The sequence below is a fragment of the Chelonoidis abingdonii genome, chromosome 12 (genome assembly GCF_003597395.2).
Source record: "Chelonoidis abingdonii isolate Lonesome George chromosome 12, CheloAbing_2.0, whole genome shotgun sequence".
NCBI classification, from domain to species: Eukaryota; Metazoa; Chordata; order Testudines; family Testudinidae; genus Chelonoidis; species Chelonoidis abingdonii.
The window spans coordinates 4561568-4587497 of NC_133780.1; the positions used below are offsets into that span (position 1 = coordinate 4561568).

Consider the following 25930-nt stretch of genomic DNA (forward strand, 5'->3'; position numbering starts at 1 on the left):
GCGGCTGGATTAGGCACCAGGAAATTTGGGTCACCACATTTCCTGGTGCCCTACACAGCTGCGTGCGGCTCCAGCTCCTGCTCTGCCTCTTTCCCATGGACCTCCAGCTCTGCCCCAGCCTCGCCTCTTCCCACTCCTGGTCCTCCTCAGCCCTGCCCCCACTCCACACCTTCCCCAAAGCCGCCGCCCCTGCTCTGCCCAAATCCACCACTTCCCACCTCTACTTTGCCCCCAGCCCGCCCCTACTCCTGCCCTTCCCCTGAGGACTGCAGCAGGGGTCGGGCGCCCTGCACTCAGCAGGCGGCAGGAAATGGAGCGACCCGGGACCAACCCGCTCCGCTCCGCCCCTCCAGCTCGTGCTGGTGTGTAGGGCACCAAAATGGCTAGGAACGGCCCTGAGTGGGGGGGATGAGTGGAGGGGCTCCAGGCTTCAGCCGCTGGGCAGGGCGGGGGCAGGGCTCAGGCTTCTGCCCTGCAGGGCGCCCAAGCTCCAAAGGAGCCCTGGCCCGATGTGGCCTGCTCTGCTTGGGCTGCAATCCAAGGCCCCTCAGCTCTTCTCCACACCACACCCCATCCTGCACCCACTGGCAGCCAAGCTCCCCCATCCCCTGCCTGTTCTCCACCTCTTCCCCCAGCGTGCCATGTTCCCACAGCACTTCCCCCACTGCCAAGCAGTTGTTTGCTAGGGCTCCGGGAGGAGCAGGGTGGCAGCACGCCCGGGGGAGGAGGCTGAGAAGAGGCGAGGGGCCTTGGGGAAAGGGGTGGAATCAAAGCAGGGCAGAGCAAAGGCAGGGCCCCCACACTCCCCTTACACATACCCCCCCCCATGCCATGAGCCGCTCAGGGCAGGGGATGAGACAGGGGGCTGGGAGCACCCCCACAAGCCCAGCACCCACCCCCTACCCTGACTCCTGCACCTCCCTCACACACCTCCAAGACCCCAGCCCTGACTCCTACGCCCCACCACACATACTCAGCACCCCGCACCTCATGCCCTGACTCCTCTATCCCCCTTACATCCCCACCCCCACCCTGAGCACCAAATGGGAGCTCCTTCACCCACCCTCCCACATTCCCACCTGCACCCCTTGCACCAAATGGGAGCTGCCTCAGGTAAATGCTCCGCACCCCAACCTCCTGCCCCAAACATCGAGCCCCTTCCTGCATCCTAAGTCCTGGCCAGACCCTACACCCCAATCCTCAGCCTGCTTCTGCACCTAACTCCCTCCCAGGCCCTGTACCCCCAGCCCTGAGCTCCCTCCCACACCCTAAGTCCTGGCCAGACCCTACACCCCAATGTTTTTTTACATTTTTTTTTATAACGCGCTTTTATCCAATGCGCTTTCCAATAGTTAGCTAACAGTACAAACAATATTTGGAAAGATCATTAAGTGGTCTGCCGAGACCCTCATCAATTTTCAAGCGGTCTCTGGAAAAATAAGTTAGACTCAAGAACAATCAAGATACCTCACTTTATTTTCATGTATTTCCTATTACTTCTAGGAGGAGAATGAAAAAAAAAGAATGAAAAACGGGGGCTGGGGGGAGATAAGAGAGAATATTCTGAATTGTGACAAACAGTCAAAAGGCAGATATTTTTCTCAGAGCAAAAAGTTCCAAAATATTTTTGGTTTGGGAAAATGTCCATGAAAATTATATTATTTTTTAGATTTTTGGCAACATTTTCAGTGGAAAACTCTGACTTGTTGAAAACCAAACATTTTCAGACAAAACCTGGGTTGGGTGGGGTGAGGAGGGGATGGGGACATCAGTGTCTGGTTTTCCGATGGAAAAATCAAATATTTCTGAGGCAAGCAGAAATTTTCCGTGGAAACGGGCATTTAGCCAAAACACGCCAGTTGTCTCTCCAAAAAACATGGATGGAAAATTCCCCACCAGCCCTACTTTCAAGCTCTTTTCTGAGCTGCCTTGGACATGAAACAACAAGACGAACGTTGAGAGCTGACGGCTGTGGGTGGCCGTCTCACTGGGTCCGGTTTTATTACCATTTATTCCTATCATGCAGACTAAAGCCATGAGAAAAAAGCAGTGATCCCAGACACATTGGCTCTGTATGGTGCTCCAAGCTGGGTTCTACTGCCTAACTGAGGTAAGATCCCCATGGATTTTCATTAAAGTTGGGCACCTACCTCCAGCCTAGAGCACAAGTGTGTTGGGGGAGAAAGTACAATATATTTAAGCCATTCCTCTAAGCCACACAGTAAGGAGGGGGATGGGACTTCAGTCGAGATGACATTTCCTGGTATGGGGGGTGTTGGCCATTTTAGTTCACACACAGGCTGTCTTTACACAGTAAAACCTCGCTCACCTCCTCTGGTGACAGCCATGGCTGGGGAAATAGTCTATGCTGATTTAAACATCCCTGGAAAGCCTTCCTCCAGAGGCAAAGTGGCTCCATCTCAGCATCACGGTGAGTTTTGCTTTGTGGTGTTTTAACAGGGCTGGTGGATTTGGGGGGCTGAGATTTTGTCAGCTGTAATAGGTTCTTAACCAGCAGCTAGAGCGATGCAAGGGGGTCGGAGGGTCAGGCCCCCAGATGGTGGACATGGATACAGCTCCATTGAATTTAGTGGGGTCACTCTGGATGTACCCCGGTATAACTCAGATGAGAAGCTGGTTCTAACTCCAGCGATTTCACTGAGGTCACTCAATTTTCAATAGGGGGTAACAGGTCAGATGAGAATCTATCCCTGACTCCAGGAGGGGGAGAAAATACCTAACGTGCTTAAAATGAGTGTAACCTAACCTGGCACCAGTGAAATCTAACTCTGTGTGTCCTGGGTTTGCTATGCTTGGCATTGGATAATTATAGCCTCCCTAAAAGGTTTTGAACCATAAAAACCTGATACATGCTCTCAGCCTTTCCATCTTCATGTATATTTTTGCCTTGAACTAAACAGAGGACTGTGTGCTTAGCTTCGGGTTACCATCCGTTTGGGTTTCCTAGGGATGACCTCTTTTCTGATCCTCCAATCTCCATCCGGGTGGGCTTCCGAAATATGAACAAGTGTCTTCAGAACTGGGTAGCCGGAGAGCAGTGGGTCTGGATGGCAGCCCGGCTCTGAAGACAGCGCTGCTGCTGGCAGCAGCGCAGCAGTAAGGGTGGCATGGTACCCCTCCTCCCCTTCCAACTCCCCCTCCTCCCTTCCTCCTGGCAGTGTCCTCTATTCGGGACCTTGAAAGATGGTAACTCTACCTCAGCTGGTATAAATTTGCATAACTCTGTGCACTTCAGTGGAGCCAGAGCAGCTGGGGAGGTGTCCCTAGGTTTCTCTAGCCCCTAGGGACAGGTCAATGTAACGTGAAATGCTTTGACTTGCTTGTGAGAAAGCATCACTGACCTCATTACCTGTTACAGTCTGACTGCCAGATCCCCAGCAGGTGCACAGCACGGTAGCTCTCTTGCAACGTACAGAGCTTTGCTGATTCACAGCCACTGAGGATCTGGCCTTGATGGCTCCATTTCCCAAGGTGCTCAGCACACACAAGTGGCGCCAGGGCTTCGGAGGATCTCAGCTCTCATTTCGGCACCAAAATAAGAGCCTAGATTTTCAGGAGGGCCCAGCAGGTTGGGTGTTGAGTGAAATTGGCTGAGAATCTTCTACCAAAATGTTTTTCCACTGGGAAAAATGCATCAAAATGTCAAAGTCAGTTTGACTTGAACCTGTGTTCCAGTCAAGCTGCTGCAGTGTCTCATGGGAGTTGTAGATCACCTCTCTCCTGTCTCAATTCTCCTCTACGGGCTGGAACATTTCTAGAGTTATGTAACATTCAGAATACTAGTTTCCAAAATTAGTGGAGAAGAAATTTGTCACCTGAGGCTGGGTGGGTCTCAAAGCTGACTCAGTCAACACTGAGAACAATTGACATCCACAGACACAAGGATGTGGACAAATTGGAGAAAGTCCAGCCGAGAGCAACAAAAGTGATCGAAGGTCTAGAAAACATGAACTATGAGGAAAGATTGACAAAAAAATGGGCTCGTTTAGTCTGGAGAGGAGAAGACTGAGAGAGGACATGATAATAGTTTTCATGTACATAAAAGGCTGTTACAAGGAGGAGAATCAAAAATTGTTCTCATTAAACTCTGAGGATAGGAGAAACAATGAGCTTAAATTGCAGCAAGGGAGGTTTAGGCTGGACCTTAGGAAAAACTCCCTAATTGTCACGGCAGTTCAGCACTGGAATAAACTGCCCAGGGAGGTTGTGGAATCTCCATCATTGGAGGTTTCCATAGTCAACTTGTGGAACTCTTTGCAAGAAGATGTTGTGAAGGCCAACACTATCACAGTGTTCAAAAAAGAACAAGATAAATTCATGGAGGATAGGTCCATCAATGGCTATTAGCCATTGTCAGAAGCTGGGAATGGGCGACAGGGGATGGATCACTTGATGATTCCCTGTTCTGTTCATTCCCTCTGGGACATCTGGCACTGGCCACTGTGAGAAGACAAAATACTGGGTTAGATGGACCTTTGGCCTGACCTCATATGGGCATTCTCATGTTAACAGGTTAGACAAACACCTGTCAGGACTGGTCTAGTTATTACGTAGTCCTGCTGTGAGCACAGGGGACTAGACTAGATGACCTCTTGAGGTCCCTCCAGTCCTACACATCTATGATTCTATGACCCAGCCCTGTGTTTTCAGTCTGGGGCAGATGCCAACTGGATTTTGACAAAAATAAAGCTCTGGGACTGTATAAGAGAAGGGAAGCAGGTACAAGTGTTACATGGCAGCAACAATTCTGCCAGCAGGTGTCTCATGTGATCCCAGCTCTCAGGTGATCCCAGCTCTCTGGAAGAATGGACAAGGCTCCCTCCTGCTGGCAAGTAGCAGCGATTTGCCCTGGACCCCTCGGGTTTCCCCAAAAAGTGTCACAGGGGGTCTCTTGTTTGTAGTGGGAAGTGGAAACATGGAATGCCAAATCCTCCGAGGGTAGAGACCCCCTTGTAAGCTCCAAAGACCTGTGAGTGAAGCACATGGTATTAGCTCAACAGTGCACATTCACTCCTGCAGATCACCCGAGGAGTCCGTACTGGCATTGGCTGGCTCTGGGCCTCACATTGGCTGGGAATGTCGTGCTGCTGAGAGTTGTGATGGCGCTGGCTGTTCGGGGCGAGTGTGCCAAGACCATGTGTTTGGGCTGCACAGCAACGCACCATGAATGCAGCACAAGTTGCTGGGCTCAGTGCAGGAATGGCTGGGGGGACTTCTCTGGCCTGTGTGATACAGGAGGGCAGATTAGACCAGGGGTGGGCAAACCACAAGGCACATCTGGCCCGCCTGATGTTTTAATCTGGCCCTCGAGTTCCCACCGAGGAGCGGGGTCTGGGGCTTGCCCCACTCCAAGAGGCTCCCAGAAGCAGCAGTATGTCCTCCTCCAGCTCCTATGCATAGGGGTATCCAGAGGGCTCAGCACTCTGCCCCTGCCCCAAGTGCTGCCCCCGCAGCTCTCATTGGCCGGTAACTGTGGCCAATGGGAGCTGCAGGGGTGGCGCCTGCAGATGGGGCAGTGCACAGAGCATCCTGGCCGTGCCTCCACATAGGAACCAGAGGGGGGACATGCTGCTGCTTCCGGGAGATGCTTGAGGTAAGCGCCGCCAGAAGCCTCCACCCCTAACCCCTTCCCACACCCTAACCCTCTGCTCCGGCCCTGATCCCCCTACCAGCCTCTGGACCCCTTGGTCCTAGACCAGAGCACCACCTGCTCCCCAACCCCAATTTCATGAGCATTCATGGCTCACCATACAATTTCCATACCCAGATGTAGCCCTCGGGCCAAAACTTTTGCCCACCTCTGGACTAGACCATCAGAATGCTGCCATCTGACCTTGGAATGGAGGAATCTATTGCACTTGTGTACTCTAGGCCAGATTATAGCTGTTGCAACTAACTGGTGTTACTCCATTCGTTTACGCCAGCTCGGAGTCTGCCCCCATTGACTCCAATGGGACTTTGGCCAATTCACACCAGGTGGAGATCTGGCCTACTGACTCCAAAGGAGCTCTGGCTGATTCACCCCAGCCCTGTCTTTTCCAATCTTTGGCTTGCAACAACCATCCACAGCACAATTTTCTCCAAAGTTCCCTGAACCCATCATCGACCGGAGCCGTCCCAAAAACGATGGAGAACGAAACCTCAGCTCAGCCCAGGCCTAAAAGAAGAGGATGCAGCAACTTGGAGGAGTTCCGCTGTCACCTGCGGCAACATTTGTGTTATATACAAAACAACAAGTCAGCAGGTAACCTCAGCTTACGCTGCCTCCCGCACTCACCATTACACGCACTGATGGTTCACAAAGCAGAGCCGCTCTTGCACCCGCTCTTCTATCCCATCCCTTCAGATCTCTTTAATATCTCCAGGGCCACTCAGCCTCAGCAGTGACAGTGCGTGGCCAGTACAGGTAACTGCAGGCTTGAATCAATCAGGCAATTTTAATAGAATCCTGTAGTTTAGCTGTCATGGGACCAAGAGACACTGAGATGGCCCCTAGTACCCCAACAAGTTCACAGTGTAAATAAACAAGACACTCATAAGGGGAAACTGAGGCACAGGGCATGCCATGACCTGTCCAAGGAAGCAGCAGGCTAGTGACAGGGCCCAGAATAAAACATGACTCTTCTGAGTCTTAGGTCAGGGTCTCAACCACAAGACTAACCTTCATTCTAATGCCCAGTAGAGCTCTGCGCCTCTATATTATCCTTTACCTGAAAGATGGCAGCACCTGGGGAACAGCATCTGGTATGGAGTCAAGAGCGCCCCCTACTGAGTCACACACTCCTCTTCCCTGCTGCACAGCACCCCCTCATTCACTGGCCCTGGGGTCAGCTCTGACTGTGAGGGGAGAGTGCACCCTACTGCAGGGAGTGAGTCCCCCATCTAACTCCCTGCAGCCAGGGCCGGTTGTGGGGGGCCGGGGGGGAAGCCGGTCCAAATTACTGGGGCCCGGCGGTCCAGAAGGGGGCCTGGGGCCCGGCTTCCCCCACCTCTCGTCGGCCCTATTTAGCCAGTCCACCCATGCTGGGGGGCCCAAAAAATGTTTTTCATCAGGGCCTGAACCGGCTCTCGGCGGCCCTGCCTGCAGCACAGCATTCCCCAGTGCTAGGGCATTGGGGTCAGCCCTGCGTGTTAGCAGCCACGAACTCCCATGTCATTCCCTACAGCGCCCTCTTGCCCCACACTGGGGCATTGGGGCCAGCACAGACTGCAGAGAGAGAACGCCTCCTACCGAGCCCCCACCCTGCTCCCTGCAGCACAGCACCCCCTGCTGCTGGGACATTGGGGTCCAAACCAACTGAGGTTTTAGTCTCGCCCATCTACTGATCTTGTCTCACCCACATACTCACCCCGTCTCTGCCGCTGGGCCCCAGTCCTCGGTTCAGCCAAGCCCTGAGCGCAAAGGCTCCATGCCTCTCTGTAAAGGTGGTCAGCCCTGTTCAGAATGATCATTAACGACACCTCTCTTCCATTTCCCCCTCCAGAGGGTTCTGCCCCAAGGACTGGCTGCTGCATGGGGACAAGTGTTACTGGGTTTCCAAAGCAATTAAAGGCTGGGAGTGGAGCCGTGAGGACTGTTTAATGAAGAGAGCACAACTGCTGGTGATTGATGACTGGAAGGAGATGGTAAAGAACATGCTATATTCAACTACAGGATGTGTGTTGCTATTAATTACAACTGGTCCAAAATCACAGGTTTCCCCCTGGTAGCAAATGATATACACATTTTAGTACTTTTTGCAGGAAACTTTTACTGTGAAAATGAAACCAACTTTCCGTTTCGGTTGTGTAAAACTGAAAAATGTTCTTTTTTCCTCATTTCCCTTCCTTTTCCCTCCTACTGAATCCAACGGACTGAGTCATGTCCCTTGTAGATTTGTCTGCCCCTTGACCTTGACCAGGGTGGAGATGAGGCCCCATGTGCACAGCAAGCAACGGAGCCAGCGAATCAGAGCATGTTCTAGTCACTGATGTGTCGTCCATTTCACAGGCGTTTGTAGGAAATAATACACAAGACCAACATCAGGTGTGGATTGGACTTAACAGCACATCTCCAGCAGGACGTGGACCTGGCAGGACGGATCCCCATTAAATCAAACACTGTGAGTGATTCCTCATTAGGATTTTTATCAATCTACAATAAATAAACCAGTTAACAAGAGTTTTTTGTCCTGTATTTCAATGGGGCCAGGATTTCACACACACTGGTTTATGGTATAAGGCCCTTATCCTGAAAATGCTTCTAGACGTGCTTAATGTTAACTCTCCTTCAGGCCAATGGAATGACTCACGTGAGTCAAGTTAAGTGAGCAGATAAGTCTCTGGGGGACTGGGGGCTCAATCTGCATGTTCCATCAATCCTTGGCAGAGCTGGCTGTGAAGCAGGAAAAAGAAAAAAAATATCACCCCCCTCCCCATTTTTCATCAAAATTTGAAATTTGATCCATTTCAAAATTCAGAAGATTCCAACCAACTCTTAAGATGAAAACAATTCACACAATTTGACCAATTTTGTGTGTCCATTTTCCCCCGACACACAACAATGGCTCCAGTTTAAATAGAAATTGCAAAATTTGAAAAAATATTGAACCACTTTGATCTTTGGCCTCTCTGCTGAACTGTGCTCATTTCTGTAGCATAGACTCCCCCACACCCACCCAAAAAGAAAAAACTGGCTTTAAACTTACCAACTCATTCCATATACTTGACCATCCGGGGACAGGCTAGAAATGATGCATAAAACTGCAGCACCCCCTGAGGAGATGCACAGCTACTATCGATCCTCTTCTCCAACTCTGAACACACGGACAGTGACTGTCCCCTTTGCTCTTTAGGTTCCCAGTTTTCGATTCTGCTAACGAGAACAACTGTGCCTCTGTGAAGAAGAACAAGATCCATTCTGAAATCTGCCAAACTGAGTTGAAATGGATTTGCCAGAAAGCAGCTGTCCTGGTTTAAGGAGATGGATTTGTGAGCTGTGTTTGCACAGGAAGAATGTAAAAAGCTCTGTGTGTTTCATCCTTATTTTGGCTATTAAAAATGATGGGTGAGATGCTCAGCCGGGGTAAACCAGTGTAAAAGTCAGTGGAACTAGAGCAATGAATGAAACTCCCATCATTCCTCCTGCTGTATCCCAGAAATCACCAGATGTGCGGAGGATTCCCAGAGGGATTATATTACAGTAATAACTAGGCCAGGGGGTCTCAAACTTTTTCTTTCTGAAGCCTTCCCAAGATGCTATTAAAATCAGGGCCTGGGTGGGAGGGGGGGAATGAAGTGGGGGTTGTAGTCCGCAGCCACTGAGGCCAGAGGTGTGGGACAGGGCACAGGCTTCTGCCCTGCAGGGCTCCAAGGCGTTGGCCTTGTGGGGCATCAGGGCTCAGGGCTTCGAACTTCAGCTGCGGAGCACCAGGGCTCAGGGCTCTGAGCTTTCTGTCCTGGGCCCAAGCAGTCTAATGCTGGCCCTGCTTCACTGATCCCTAGTTCAGAACCACGAAACTTGAGGACCCAGCTGAGACAGGCCCCGTTGTGCCGGGTGCTGCTGAACATACCAAGTGGAAGGAACAATTCCTGTCCTGAAGAGCTTCCGATCTCAATAAGGCATGAGGGGAAACAGAGGCACAGAGATGTGAAGTGACTTAGCCAAGCAGGGCAGTGGCAGAGCTCCTGAGTGACAGTCCAGGGCCCTCAGCTTCTGGACTATGCGGCCCCTCCAGTCCCAGATGGCCGCTGCGATCTCATCCATCGCTGAGACAGAAGAGCAGAACCAGAGCATTTGGGAGTCCACAGCCTGGCATCCCAAGCAGCAAGAAGAGGATGATTTGGCAGCCGTCCAAGCAGAGATCCAGAGAAGCAATTATCAGACAAAGGAAAGGGGCTGTCAGAATCAGTAGCATGAGCCAGGAGCAACCGCAGCACCTCGGAATCTAGGCGTATACACCTGCAAACACTAATCTAACCTTACGGCACTGCAGACGTGTTTAACCACACACTGACCTACAGAAGCGCACAGGAAGCTGCCTTTGGTCAACAAGCTGTTTTGATGCCCCACGGTGTGAACAGGTTGCAACTCCCCCTGATGCCTCTGATCAATCCACCCCATTGTCCTCACAGTCTCTGAGAGATGTATTGTGCTGTTATGTTGGGCAGGAGTCCTCAAGAGGGGAGGGGTGGATGGAAGGTGTTTAAACAGTGTTTTTTATTCTGTTTTGCCCCATTGGTCTGAATTATCCATGACATCCATACCGCATCACATCAAGTCCAAATCATTAGAGGAATGCTTCTGCTTGCACTGACCGGAGGATGTTTGAATTCTGATGTCAGCTCAGTTCTGCAGCCTGATGGGAATCAGGTGTTGTCTCCAGTGTACATAGAAATCTTCTTTGCAGCCAAACTAGATTCATAGATTCTAGAACTGGAAAGGACCTCGAGAGGTCATTGAGTCCAGTCCCCTGCCCTCATGGCAGGACCAAATACTGTCTAGACCATCCCTGATAGACATTTATCTAACCGACTCTTAAATATCTCCAGAGATGGAGATTCCACAACCTCCCTAGGCAATTTATTCCAGTCTAACATGCATTTTGTTAACTGGAACTGGAGCAGCAAAACAAAGAAAACAAATGCCTCATTTTCCAACTTAGTGGGTCAGAGAACTGTAAGTGAAAATTATAATGCTGACAGCCTTAAACCAGCTCCCTCAGGAATCTGCCAAGAACTTTAGTGAAAATATGTTCCTCATCTTAGCAGCGGAGCTAACACTTATCACACACCTGCTCACCTTTATTGGATCCTTCTGAACCAACAGCTCAGGCATTGTCAGTTTCGTCCAGAACAATTTACAAACTTGGAACCTAATCCTGTAGACTCTTAATCATTTGATCAATCCCACTGAAGACAATGGGACTATTTGCATGACTATGGACCACTTCTGTGGACTGGTAAGAGTTTCAGGAATCTGTTCCTATCAAGGAAGTTGAATCCCCCATTGAAATGCAATGTTTGGGTACAATACCATAATGCAGTTTAGGATCCAGTTCTACGTAAAATTTGTCTTTTAATAAGTCCTACATATGCTGAAATGGCTCCTTACCTAACTCCCATATTCCATCTAAATAGACAGAATAGTACATATTTGGGGGGAAAGTGAGTAGTTAAGCATGTTGACGTTTGTATATACAAAGGGCAGTGTCAGACCGGACGGGGAGGGTGGGGCCCCTGGCTGGGGGCAGGGCAGGGAGGAATCACATGTGCCCCCCCGTGTCCCTCCTATGAGGGCAGTACCAGCAAGAAATTATTTCTACTTGCACCATTAACAAGAGGTCAAACCAGGTGAGCACAGAGGTCCCTTCTTCTGGCTTTGTAAGCTATGAATTTTGGGAGTTTGGTGCAGTTATAATATACTGGGACTCCCCCTGTGATACTGAACTTCCTGTCCCACTCTGTGGGGAGCAGTGGATGCAGAAGGGGAAAGATACTAAGGCCAGGTCTACACTGCGACTTTAAATCGGTTTAATGGCCGATATACCGATTTAACGCTGTATCCGTTCACACGACGTCGTCATTAATATCGAGTTAAACGGCTCCTTAAATCGATTTCGGAACTCCTCCCAAACGAGAGGAGTAGCGCTAAATTCGATAGTGATAACTCGGATTAGGGTTCGTGTGGACGGAAATCGACGTTATTGGCCTCCCGGCGGCATCCCAGAGTGCAGCACTGACCGCTCTGGACAGCAATCTGAACTCGGATGCAGCGGGCAGGTAAACAGGAAAAGCCCCGCGAACTTTTGAATTACATTTCCTGCTTGCCCAGCGTGGAGCTCTGATCAGCACGGCTGGCGATGCAGTTTGAAATCGAAAAAGAGCTCCAGCATAGACCGTACGGGAGATACTAGGTCTGATCGCTGTATGGGGAGACAAATCTGTTGTATCCAGCTCCGTTACAGAACACGAAATGCCAAAGCGTTTGAATAAAAAACTCCAGGATACACAGCGCTGTGTGACAAGCGTAACGGGAAGCCAGAGACTCAAATGGACGCTCATGAAGGGAGGGAGGGGGTACTGAGGACTCCAGCTATCCCACAGTCCACAGCAGTCTCTGAAAATTATTTGCATTCTTGGCTGAGCTCCCAATGTCTGTAGGTTCAAACACAGTGTCTGGCGTGGTTCAGGGAACAGCTCCTCAGTTTATTTCCCCCCACCACCACGTGAAAAAAAAAAGGGAAAGATTGCTGTGCTATGGCGTTTGCTCAATGCACTCCGCGAAAAAGGCGCCAAAGGGTTGTCTGCTGCCTTCACAAAGGGAGGGGTGAGGCTGTACCCAGCACCACCCGGGGCAATGTTTTATGCCCCATCAGGCACTGTGCTCTCAACACGGAAGTGGGAACTATGGGATAGCTGAGGAACAGCTACCCACAGTGCACCGCTCCTGAAATCGATGGTAGCTTTGGACCATGGACGCAAACAATCGATTTCGGGATCCCACTGTGGACGCGCTAAACCGATTTTATTAGATCTGTTTTGTAATATCGGTTTAAGCTAATTCGAAATAATTGTGCAGTGTAGACGTACCCTAAGTCTCGGTTGTGGATTGATCCTTTCACTCTGTTCCTGACCCATCTGTGCCAGAGGAGTGAATCTCCCCTGCGTTCTGCTGCCATCTCAGAGCTGCTCCCCATTCAGAGCCGGAAAGGCGGAAGTTGCCTGATTCACTCTCCAGCTGGAGCAGATTCTGTCACTGACACAATCAAATCCTCCTCCAAGGGCTCAGCTCTCCCCCTAGTGGTCGATTATCTTTCTGCAGCGAGTGTGACTAGATCAGTGGTTCCCAAACTTTAACAACCTGTGAACCGCTTTCACTAAAATGTCAAGTCTCGCGAACCCCCTCTTAAAAATGAATATTCCCGGGAATTCTCTCCTTTACCTGAGTATAAATTATAAAAGCAGTGATCTTGGAAATATAACATTTGTTTTTATGACTTGCTTATTACACACTATTAATTAATTATTATTTATCATTACAGTATTTTTATTACATTATGAATAAGGCAGCACTCTTCCCAGATCTCACTTTCATAGCGTGTATCACTGTGAATAAGCCTGATCTAAGACAAGGCTCCTATGTTTCATCAAGGAGTATCAGATGTGAAACAGCATGTTTTTAAGATGCCAACTCAGAGAGTTCCTCCTACACAAGCATTCAGGGCTTGAGCAATCCAGGCAAACAACGCACGTTACAACAAAGCTTAAAATTTTAAAATTTTAAAAACAAGACTAGCTGCCTATTTGATTTTAAAAACAGCAAAAAATATCCTCCTCCCTTTCCATTTCTGATAGTCTTGACATTTCAATCTCCTCAGTGTGATAGATCTGCTCGCTTTGATCTGCTTAGCTCTTGGAAGTCCAGGGGCTCTGGGCTGCTGGTCCTGTGGTGCCCAGGATCCCTAGGGGCAGCTCTGTCCACCATTAGGGATTTTTTTTTCCCCCAAGAACTCCCTGTAACATTTTGCAAACCCTCAGGGGCTCACAGACCCCAGTTTGGGAATCACTGCTCTAGATCCAGACACAGCTCACTCCCAACTCATCCTGTCTGCCTGACAATCCCCCGAGAGTTTAGTCTGCTGCCTACGTGCTGGGCTGTGACTGATTCACCTCCCGGAGGCATTACTGGGAGCTGGTGATCCAGGGGGAGGGAGTCTGTGAGTGGGGAGGGATGCATCAGCTTTAGCCCTGAGGAGGGGATGAGGGCTGTGGAGTGGAGCAGGGGCCAGTACTGGGATCTCACTTCCCCTGCACAGGTCCCCCTTACACTGAGCTGCGACTCCATCAACATCCAGGTTTATCTGGACTACGAAGCGAGACAGGCGGCATTTTTTGATGCTAATGCTTGGGAGCCAATGTTCACTTTACCTCTGGCCTCTTTCCCTGGGGAACAATCCACCCATTGTTCTGGGTGGGATTCAAGGGACTCCCTGCTTTGTTCATGACTCTGAGCCAATAACTGGGGCTCATACTCTGTCCCTGAGACATGCCCCATGAAACACACTCTTGCAGCCTGCAGCATCCTACTCACTATGACCCTGGAGGACCCAGCCAGCCTCTCCTCATGCAGGGCCGGCTTTAGCAAGTGTGGGGCCCAATTCGAACAGTTTCAATGGGGGCTCCAGCAGGGATGACTGAAAAAAAAAACCACGTAAAAAAACACGTGGAGCTTGTACTCACAGGGCAGCGCTCCTAGTCTTTGGCGGTGGGTCCTTCGCTCACTCCGGGTCTTCAGCGGCACTGAAGAACCTGCTGCCGAAGTGCTGCTGAAGACCCGGAGTGAGTAAATGACCCGCCTCACAAAAGTGCCGCATCACAGGAAGGTGTACTCCCTCCAAAAAATTAAAAAGGAGCCTCTAGCCAGGGAAGGGATTCTCGGCCACTTTCCCCCCACCTCCCCGGCGGTGCTGCCACTGGGCGCGGGGCCCTTTTAGGCGCGGGGCCCGATTCGAGGGAATTGGTGGAATTGACCAAAAGCTGGCCCTGTCCCCATGGAACTGAAGCCATGACCCAACCACAAAGCCATAGAGATAGTTATAAAGAGGGGCTGGGGAGCATCACTCCAGCCATCTCTCTGTGTCTGGGGGAGCTATGTGAAGGGCAGAGAGGCCCTCGACGCTGGGCCTCTGTGCACTTGGAGGCCAACTTTGTCAGGAGTGAGAAAATGCTGCTTTTAGCCTATTTTTACCTTCAACAAAGCTCACCCCATGTACTGGCCAAATTACCTCCTTGGGTTTGTCCACAGTGAGAAAAGACATTCTGTTTTAAAAAAAAATAAGTGTGTTTTATCTAATCTAAAACTAAACACGACTATTCAGCTAGCGCACACACGGACAGTCCTGTTTAAAATCATGCCAGCTGGTCACTGGGCAGAACCAGCTCAGACATTTTTAAATACAGTTATTAGTCTCTATACGAGATACGTATGCTGTGATTTGCAAAAGAACCTGAGACTTGAGACTCATTGAGTTTCAGTGGAACTTGTGCTACTAAGTAACTTGGGGTGAGATTTTCAAAAGCATCTAAGTCCTATTTAGTGTTGTGTTAGTTAACCCATTTTCTCAGGGTAGGTAAACTCCTGGTGTTCACATTAGAGTCCCCCAGTGACGATTGGGGCCTGGTAGGACCACCCCGTTTGTAAGCCTAACTGGGGGAAATGGATAAAAGTGTTACAATATCCTATAACTATAAATGTTGATGGGTTAAGGTGTAAAAGAAAGACAGACAGACTTAGTCTACACAAAAAGGCCTATTGATATAACTCAAGGATGGTGTTAAGATCATGCCTGGTGAACAAGATGTGTGGAGCCAGAAACCTATGAACCAAAAGTGGTATGTCAGAAATGAGACCTAACTGGTGGACAAAATAATGAGGAGATGGGATATGCTACCCACTCTTCCCTTTTGAGCTCCGTAAAAGAAAAGTCTTTAGGAGGAAAAACAATGGCAACATTGCCAAAGACAGGAGAACAGTAAGGAGCAAGATTCACCATCACATCGTCTCCTGAGACCCTGGGGATCCACAGTAACCTCATTGGGCTTTTGTTGTCCTGATCCTGAGAGATGTCCAGACTAGTGGGCCGGACAGAGGGACCCAGATGACATTTCTAGGTCTACCGTCTCCAGCTAATTCCTAAACTGCAACGTGAGACTTTGTCTCCCCACCTCTGTGTGTGTCCTTTTACTTCCCCCACCTTACTTCTTTTCTTTCCCATCCCTCTTCTTTCGCCTTCTGTTTAAAGCTGTGTATTTTGCAACACCGCTGTAAGCCTGTGACAAGAAAGAGGCAGCTAAAATCAATGCCCTATCCCAGCCCAATGCTGGTTCAAATTTGCCAGGTCTTGGAGTGGCTAATAAGACCGGCCTGTTTCTCCAGCAGAGGTCACACGTGAGAGACAAAAGCTGCATTTTCTTTCTTTGCTGTTCTTTATTTTTACCTCTTGTGTGTGTTTTATTGTTTTGTCTTTTAGGAAGGAGCCACTCAGACGTTGGCAGTAGCTCCAGCCTCTCTCAACTAACCTTTCCTGTAGTTGTCCCAAAACAGGATAGTTATTAGCTTCTTTAATACCATACGAAGACTGTCAAGCACGGGTGATGCGTTCTTTATAAAAAGACTCTACAGCTAAAGGGAAAGGGAACAAGCAAGGCTGTTAAAATGAAGCCTTAATACTTTACATTTCAAATGCTTTAAGTGGTTTTCCTTCTTTTTGGTACCTTTCATAAAAGCTTAAAGGGATTTTTAATTATGGGTTTGCCATGGTACTAAGCAGCTTGAGATTTTTGTATGCCAAACCCCGAACCTTGTTTAGTAAACTGTTTAATGTTGGACAATGATAAGCCCTTTTTAATCAAGGGTTCACATATTTCATTTAAATTAATATAACATTAATTCTATGGGGAATTTGTCTCAAAACCTTCAACAAGTTATGGTGTGCTATCGAGCTGATAAAATCTCCAGTTTCCCATGACACCATTTGATAACTAATATCCGCAATGCTGTTAAACTGTAATTGTTTGAAAGCAGGAAATTTAGGAGCAGATCATATAAACTGAATTGAATATAAAACTAAACATCCCCAGGGACGCTACTCCCATGACAAAGATGGTAAGATGACACTCTTAAAGGCACAATTCCCCACAGACACGCGGCTCTGGTCAATGGACTCCTGGTTTGGGACTCAGGTAATCTGGATTCTATTCCCAGATCTCCCCACAGACTCACCATGTGACATAAGCCCCCTGAGGAACTGATTCAGGCCAACTGTGTCCTTCCAAAAGCGAAAGTAGATGCAGTCTGAAATGGGAGGGAAAAGGAATCTCAAAATTATGGAGCTTTTGTAATAAATATTTAATAGATAGAAGAGGGACCAAATATAAGGGGTTTTATATCAACATTGTAGAATCAGAGGGGAAAAGGGGCAAAATGTCAGGAAATTTGATGTCAATATTTCAATAATTAGAACAGGGGCGAAATCTGAGGGGATTTTATATCAGTATTTGAGAATTGAAGGGGGAAAAGCACAAAGTCTGAAGCAATTTTACATCAGTATTCAATTAATCAAAAGAAAAGGTCATCTGGTGGAACTCATTGCCAGGGAGTTTTGTGAAGGCCGAAAGTATAACTGGATTCAAAAAAGAACTAGATATGTTCATGGAGGATAGGTCCATCCATGGCTATTAGCCAAGTGATGCAACCCCATGAAGCTGGGGGTTGGCTGACAGGGGATGGATCACTTGATAATTGCCCTGCTCTCTTCATTCCCTCTGAAGCATCTGGACTGGCCTCTGTCGGAAGACAAGATAGATACTCAGTTGTTGGATGGACCATTGGTCTGACCCAGTATGGCCACTCTTATGTTCTTAAAATCTGAAGGAGTTTTCAGCCCGTATTTGAAAATTAGAGGGAAAAGAGGTCAAATCTGAACAGATGTTTTATCAATATTTGGTCATTGGAGAGCAAAGGCATTTAATCTGAAGTGACAGTTATTCACGGGGGGTTTAACCCCTTACCACATCATCTGTCCATGATGTGGGGCAATAGTTCAGGCCAACTGTTTTCCTCCAAACCCAGAACTGCCTGCAGTTTAATAGGAGGGGAGACCCCCAGACTGAGGGGATATTTTCATCTGTATTTGAGAATTAGAGGGGAAAGGAGGCAAAATTAGAATGAATTTGAGATCAATATTCAAAAATAGACAAGTGTCAACAGCTGAAGGGATTTTAGAGAAATGTTTGAAAATTTGAGACGTGTCAACATCTGAGGAGCTTTTTCATCAATATTTGATCATTAGACAAACTAGTGACAGGATCTGAGGGATTTCAAGTCAATATCTGAAAATATGACAGAAGTGTCAGCAGCTGAGGGGATTTTAGCGCACTAGAGAGAACAGCTGAATCAGAGGGATGTTAGATCAATATTCAATGGCTTGGAGGAAGGGGTTAAATCTGAGAGCACTTTACATCCATAATTGATAATTGAGGGCTCAAAGGACCAATATTTGAGGGTTTTCGGTTGATAATATGATGTCTCTGTGGCAGGGCCCACTCACTAGGGCACAGACTAGTCTGGACTGCGTGGTGAGTCTAACGTCAGCGTTCAACCTCCTTTGCGCAGCCTTTAGACATGTGACTAGGCGCAGTCTCAGCCGCTGTAACGATTGGACGTGTGACTAGGCGCAGTCTCTGCCGCTGTAACCATTGGTGCTCCTGCTCAGGAATTGCCGCAGTAGAGAATGGGGAAGGAGATGTTGTTCCTGAGTAGCCTTCGTGGTGGCCATGCTAAGGTTTCTACGCTGTGCCCGCAGAGCAGCAGAACGGTGAATGTCTGTTACCCCCCGGCTGGGGCAAGGGGCGCGCGGCTCTGAGGGGAGAGACCCAGCCCCGGAGAGCCAGGGGGATATTGGGGGGTCAGGGGGAGGCCCAGCCCCAGAGACACCCGGGGGACAGGGGGCTATTTGGGCTCAGGAGAAGGGGGGGCTGGCGGAGACCCAGCCGGGGTGCGGAGGAAAGGGAGTGGGGTGGAGGGAGCTGGGAAGAGAAGAGACACGGGGGCGGTGTTCGTCTCGTTGGTAAAAGAGAAACCGACTCACTCCGACTCTATGGGGGTGGGGTGGAGGCAGATCACGCTGGTCCCAGGGTAATTTCTGGGGGTGCTGATTCCCCACTCAGCTGGGGACCGAGCTGCCGATGGGCTCAGCTCTGGGCTGAGGACACCTGGGGTGGGGCAGATGCAGGGGCTGTGAGTGTGTCAGGCTGGGGCAGCTGCCTGGGCAGAGGTGCTGGAACTAGGGGTTCTCGGGGTGCTGCAGCAGCCCCTGGCTTGAAGAGGTTTCTATTATATACCAGGTTGCAGTTGGATCTCGTGGCACCTTAGAGACTTAACAAACTTATTTGGGCATAAGCTTTTTGTGGGCTACAGCTCACTTCTTCGGATTTTAGTCCACAAAAGATTATGCCCAGATAAATGTATTAGGGTATGGCTACATTAGAAATTTCAAAGCGCTGCGTAAACCACATCCCTTATGGGTGTAGCATGCAGCGCTCGGAGCCATGCTTCCAGCGCTGCTGCCCTGATTACACTGACACTTTACAGCGCTGCATCATGCAGCGCTCAGGGGGGTGTCTTTTCACACCCCTGAGCGCGAAAGTTGCAGCGCTGTAAAGTGCCAGTGTAGCTAAGCCCTTAATCTCTAACGTGCCACAAGGACTCCTTGTTTTTGCTAATACAGACAACATGGCTACCGCTCTGAAACTTGTTGGTTCTTGCAATGGCTCTCAGCACTAATAGGGCCACAACAGGGAGTTTCGCAAGGGAGTTTGGAAGGGAAGTGAAAAGGGGGTAAGGTTCACTTGCTGTTCTTTAAAAGCTTATAGTAGGAAGATATAAAAAGCAGTACATGAAAAGATGGGAGTTGCCTTGCCAAGTGGGGAGTCAAGACAATTCAATTCAACTGGGCTGTTATCAACAGGATGAAAAAATCACTTTTGTAGTGGTAATCAGCGTGGCTCATTTCAAACAGTTACTAAGAAGGTGTGAGTAACAGTAGGGGCAAATTAGCACAGGGAAATTAGTGGGGGGGGGGGGGGTTAAGTTCTTGTAGTTACCCAGCGACTCCCAGTCTTTATTCGGGCCTAATTTGATGGTGTTCAGTTTACAGATTAATTTCAGTTCTGCAGTTTCTCCTTGGAGTCTTTTTTTGTTGAAGAATTGCCACTTAAGACTGTTATTGAGTGACCAGGGAGGTTGAAGTGATCTCCTACTATTTTTTGAATGTTATGATTCCTGATGTCAGATTTGTGTTCATTTATTCTTTTGTGTAGAGACTGTCCGGTTTGGCCAATGTACATGGCAGAGGGACATTGCTGGCACATGATGGCATATACCACGCTAGTAGATGTGCAGGTGAATGAGCCGCTGATGGCATGGCTGATGTGATTAGGTCCTATGATGGTGTCACTTGAATAGATATGTGGACAGAGTTAGCGACGGGGTTTGTTGTAGGGATAGGTTCCTGGGCTGGTGTTTTTGTTGTGTGGTGTGTAGTTGCTGGTGAGTATTTTGCTTCAGGTTGGGGGGCTGTCTGTAAGCGAGGACTGACCTGTCTCCCAAGATCTGTGAGAGTGAGGGATGGTCCTTCAGGATAGGGTGTAGATCCTTGATGATGTGCTGGAGAGGTTTTAGTTGGGGGCTGAAGGTGACTGCTAGCTATTAGAATGCCACTAGCCATCACCAACAACCTATCCTGTGAGAACGAAGCTGGCATTTCATGATCCTTGAGAATCCAGAGCTATGCTGCATCCATGTGGTGTGAGCGGGAATTGTGTGTTTTCCGGTTGCTTTTAACACTCCTGGTTACAGTTTCGTTAGCGTGCTTTCAGTACCCGAACTACTGAAGAGGGGAGGAGCCATGAGGACTGCAAGCCTCCGAGGCAGAAGAAGTGAAGCAGCAAAGTGTGCTTGGGGAGGAGGCGGGGCAGGGGTGAGCTGGGGAGGAGCTGCTGGGGGGGCGGTCCTCAGGGCAGAGGGGGTGGAGCTTCTGTGGGGGGCACGGCTCAGGGACAGGGGAGGGCGCAAGGTGGAAGTTTTGCCTAGGACATGAAACATCCTTGCACCGCCCTGCCGAAACCCTGATGTAAGAGACACTCTTTACTTTTCGGTTTCTGAACCTTTTGGCTGGAATGAGGTCATATTTTGTATCCTCTGCATCCACTAGGGGTAGAAAGTCAATTTTATTTTTACTGAGTTCAGTGTAAACTGGTCACTTTCCGTGCTTCTTTTTTTAGCAAAGTGTTGTATATCCCTTGTAGAGCACACACAATGTGAAGCAGCTCTTATGGTGGGGGCTGCCCTTGCCAGTGGGCTCCTCCCATCTGGACCCTTTGGGGACACTGCTGGTAGCCGTATGCCAGGATGCTCTGTGCATTGTGCTGCAGCAGTAACAGCCTGCGTACTCTCCCTGTTGGACCCCTACAGTCACTGCAGTGTCAGCCAGTCCTGGAGCTGCTTGTGGGGCTCAGCAGCGACATCTAGCCTCTCCGTGCCTGCATCTTCCTGCTTCTGCTTCCTCCTCTCAGGCTGTGTGATGAAGCAACAACAGAGCAGAATCATCCACTGTGGAACATCCACTGTCTTCTGGCTGGCTCCTCCCCCTGCAAACTGATTAGCTTAGAGCTATGGGGCCCTTGGTGATTGGCACCGCCCTCCTCCAATGGAGGTAAGCAGGGAAACAGGGCTGTGTGGCTAATCAGGGCCCTGCAGCTAGTGCCCCTCATGAATCAAGATAATGGGAACATGGAGAGAGGGCTCATTCCGTCCCACAACCAGAAGCCCTCACAGCCTTGCTATGCTCAATGAAACACCCCTAGACTGACTAGGGAAGGGGCTCTGGCATCCCAAAAGTTGTGGCGACTGCATGTGAAGTCTGGTGGCAGCACTTGAGAATCACTGGCCTAGATGATCGAACTGAGATCAGGGCCCTTGTGTGCACTTATCTTCCACTAAAATTAAAGGAAGATGTGTCCAGATCTCAAAGATTTGAAACGGGGGGGGGGGGGTTTAAACCATGGATTTGGCATTTTTTGGAGGAAGAGGAGGACTCCTGCAGCTGTACCTTTTTCTGCCTTATTAGTGCCCCAGATATCCCCACTCAGTCTCTTTTTCACTACATTTAACTTCCTGGAGGGGGAAATCACTCAAATTTTCTGTGAGATGACATGGGGAAGACAAGCTGGAAGGAGCAGTATTTATATCCCCCTTTTCCCCTGGGGAAAGATAAGGGAGAGCAAATTAAAATGATTTGACTTCTGCTAAAGTGAGTGCTTGATTGGCAGTGTGGAAGAGTTGCTGTTTCACTTGCAGGTGATTTAAAAGACATATGGGTCTCCACAGTGAGAGTGAGGCCTTGGGCTCTGTTCTGGTTTCTGGGGTGGGCATTGGAGCACATACTTTATGCCCAGCTCAGGTTTGGGGAGTTGTACAATGGTTAAAGTAGAGGATGAGTCAGGATATCCAGTTCTAGTCCAATGTCTGTTACTGCAGGAACAATGTGAAGATGGCAGGGGGTTGGTTACTGCTTCTACCTTAATTTCCCTTTCTGGGAAATGGATGTAAGCGTGCTCACGTTATCCAGACATCTCAGCATGGTTGGGTTTAAGTGAAAATAGGAATAAAACATTAGTGTTGTAAAGCCATTGAACTCTTCAGATGAAGTTATATAAACCAAGCTAATTCTGGCCTTGATTAACCAGAGGGAATGTAGTGCTGGCACCTAATGTTTTACAGCATTGCAGCAGAATGATGAGGGCGGAGGCAGTACAGACCAGATGTCACTCACTGCTTTACATTGTTACCCTGCCATCAAGAAAAGCTAACTGGAGAGGAAATAAGCCGGAAGAGCAAACCTCCAATGTAGTTAATGGGCTGTGCTGGCCAGCTGTAGGCCCTGTGAATGGAGCTAGGTGGCAGATATCTTGCAGAACTCTTCAGGCAAGCCCAGTTGGCTCAGTATTGCCCATGAGCTCATCCTACAGACCAGTCCAATGGAGTTAGCAGGAAAAGAGTAAAAATGGGACCAAGAACTATAGAATGGGGCAGCAGCTATAGGGACCAGAGTTACATAATTCTGCAGTTTACAATATTTTATTTGGTTGCTTAAGTGTATAAAGGGGAAAATCTTAAATGACTGTAACAGTCATGCCCCCTCACCCTCCAATAAAATAAATGAATGCATGTAACATTCTTCAGTGAAGGTAACAATAATCCTGAGGAAATGCCTAATTCTGTGGCAGGGTTGCTGGGCCTCCTCTTCCCCTGCCCTTCCAGCAGTAGAACGTCCACATGTTTTCAAATCTCATAGGAGCCTCCTACCCTATGAGCAGCTTCTCATAATAGATACCAAAGGCATTCAGCCAGTCAGATTTTAATGCCACTACGCAGTTATCATCTAGTCCAGTGTGCGGAGATATAGGAAGAAGGGGACACACATCAGGGCCCAAATTGGGCTCTGGGTGATTGCTACTTCCCAGCACAGATGTAATGAGGTTAAGTGGTGTTCATATAAAGAAATTAAAACTGACTATTCCTCAAGATGGGCTTTCAATGATTTACGGCTATAAATGCAACACAGACAGAATAGGAAAAGAAAAATTAAAGACCAGCATTGAATAAGGAAGAATATAAATGACATTTATATTGCAGACAAGTACAGGTAATGTTATGCGTTAGCTACTTATTACTATAAAAGTATGTCCTTAACATTGGCAGCTTTTACTGATACCAGGTATGAGTACATGCAAAGCTATTACTACTTATTAACTATTAATCTTACAAGTTTTATTCCTGCCCTTAATGACCATAAGTACAAACAAAGATACTATAAATTAACACTAGTACTAAACTTTTACTACTATTTAAACTTCAGCATTACTATAATCTGAGATCAAATGATCCCAATTCTTAATACTACAGTGTCAGCACAACTTGAGGTCAAAACAACTTGAGCAACCCAGACTTTTTTTTACTCCATTACCTTATTCTGCATGCAACCAGACTATTTTATCTTAAAACCTTACTGAGGAGATGTTACCTTCTAGTTGACTGCTCTTTGCACTGGCCAGGTGCAGATAGTCGGTGCAGTTCAGGTTTCCTCGGTTCAGGGGGTGTGGGTCAGATGGATCAAAGAGAATAACTTCTTTGACACACACCCACCCACCCCTACACCTGAGGCTCTACACACTTAATCTCATTTGCCCGTCGTCTTTTGAAGCAGATCAGCCAATCAGGTTAGGCCAAATCTTTAATGTGATTAGCGTTGTCGCTTTGGCTGTATAATTTATGCTTATTTTTTTGTTATGCCCAAGAGGATGGGCTATATAGAAATAAGTTATTGTCTCAACTGTGGTTTTCCTTAGTTTTTTAGGTAACTTACCTCTAAATGGGCTATTGTCTTGATTGTGGGTAAGGTTATTTTGATGACCTATGCCTGAAGGCCTAGCCCATCAAAACCACATAGGAATCAGTTCTTTGACTACAGCGTCTCTTAACCAAAGGTGGTCTTAATAAGCCGTACCCGTGGGCATGACCTATTTTACCATATAGGAGTCAGAATAAAATATTGTCTGGTTGTGGGTGTCTTTTGATCCGCAAGTTGCAGCTTAATTTTGCAAAGCTCACGCTATAAAGCTTCCGCAAGTTTTAGGCCTAACGTTGGCAATATTGTTGTTCATCTTCAGCTTGACAACACTCTCGCTCAGATTAATCACACTCTGGTTCTCAAACACATTTTTGCTTGGGCTGTGAAAATTGGCCAGAGCAAATTCACAGTGGCTGCTGCTTTGACACTTAAAATGGCTGGGTTAGTGACATGATTATTTGGAAGTATCATGTGAATAATAAATCTCTTCAATGTAAAGAATAATATGTGTTAATACCACAAAAGTGAGTTACTACTCCATTTTAAAAAAACTTTGACAAAATGTCTCTGGCCAATCAGTGCCCTGCCAGTATCCCATGTCAATCAAGGTAAAGGGGTGGGGACAGAGAGCTGGTTCCCTCCCCCGGCCAGAGGCAGCACCCCTATTACACTCTAATGCATGGGTAGGCAACATATGGCATGTGTGCCGAAGGCGGCACACAAGCTGATTTTCACTGGCACTCACATTGCCTGGGTCCTGGCCACCAGTGCGGGGGGCTCTGCATTTTAATTTAATTTTAAATGAAGCTTCTTAAATATTTAACCTTATTTACTTTACATACAACAATAATTTAGTTATATATTATAGAAAGAGACCTTCTAAAAAAGCTGAAATGTATTACTGGCACATGAAACCTTAAATTAGAGTGAATAAATGAAGACTTGGCACAGCACTTCTGAAAGGTTGCCAGCCCCTGGTCTAATGAAACACCACCAGCCCCACCTTGGGCTTGGGCTGCTCCTGCTTCAGGGAGCAGAGCTGGTGGCCACAGCTGGGAGCTGGAGGAAGGGGCTCCAGGACTCCAAAAATCCTGGTGGCCACATTGGAGAATCACTGATCCAGTCTTACCTTTTGCATAACGTAGACTAGAGACTTTCACTCATGCTTGTCACTGAATGGTCACATAAATGAACTGAACAGTAATTTCTAGATCAAGCCTAAGAATATCTGGTTACAGTAAAGTGCATCTTTTGGAAAGGCATCTAATCTGATGTACAGACCCCCTAGTGACAGAGAATCCACCACATTCCTTGGGAAGTTGTTCCAATGGCTAATTGCCCTCACTGTTTAAAAAAGAAAAAAATTGCACCTCACTTCCAGTTCGAAGTTCTCTAGTTTTAACTCCCAGCCATTGCTTCTCATTCTCTCTGTCTGCAGCTTAATACTCGATGTAAACACTTTTAGACAACAAGCAAGCTGCTTAGTCTTATCTTCAACAGGCTAAATAGCCTGAGCTCCTATAAGAGAGGTTTTCCACACCTCAGGTGCTTGTGATTCTTCCCTGAACCCCCTCTAATTTTTCCAGCATCCTTTTAGTGTGGATACCAGAAGTGGAGATAGGTGGTCCAACACCATATTCAGAGCCAATATCACCCTACTCCAATTCTATATTCCCCCTGTTTTTACATCCAAAGTTTCTGTTGACCCCCATGAGCACTGCAGGGGGAACTCATTTTCAGTTTATCTACCTGACCACTAAGGCACAAGCGTGACTCTCTTGTGACATAATACAAATCCTAGCTTCTGATAAGACAACTCTAGTACACTTGTTTGACCTCTGCCCAACCAACCACAAAGTTAATACACACACATTTTGAAGAAACTGGTAGTACAATAGAGCTTCAGAGTAACGAATACCTCCAGAATGGAGGTTGTTCATAATTCTGCACAAAGTGTT

The 25930-nt window shown here is 48.1% G+C and overlaps 1 pseudogene; it reads left to right on the top strand.

Moving 5' to 3' along the window:
• The first annotated feature begins 2313 nt into the window (after window positions 1-2313).
• LOC116829191 (killer cell lectin-like receptor subfamily F member 1) lies at window positions 2314-8979 on the top strand (annotated as a pseudogene).
• Window positions 8980-25930: the final 16951 nt, after the last annotated feature.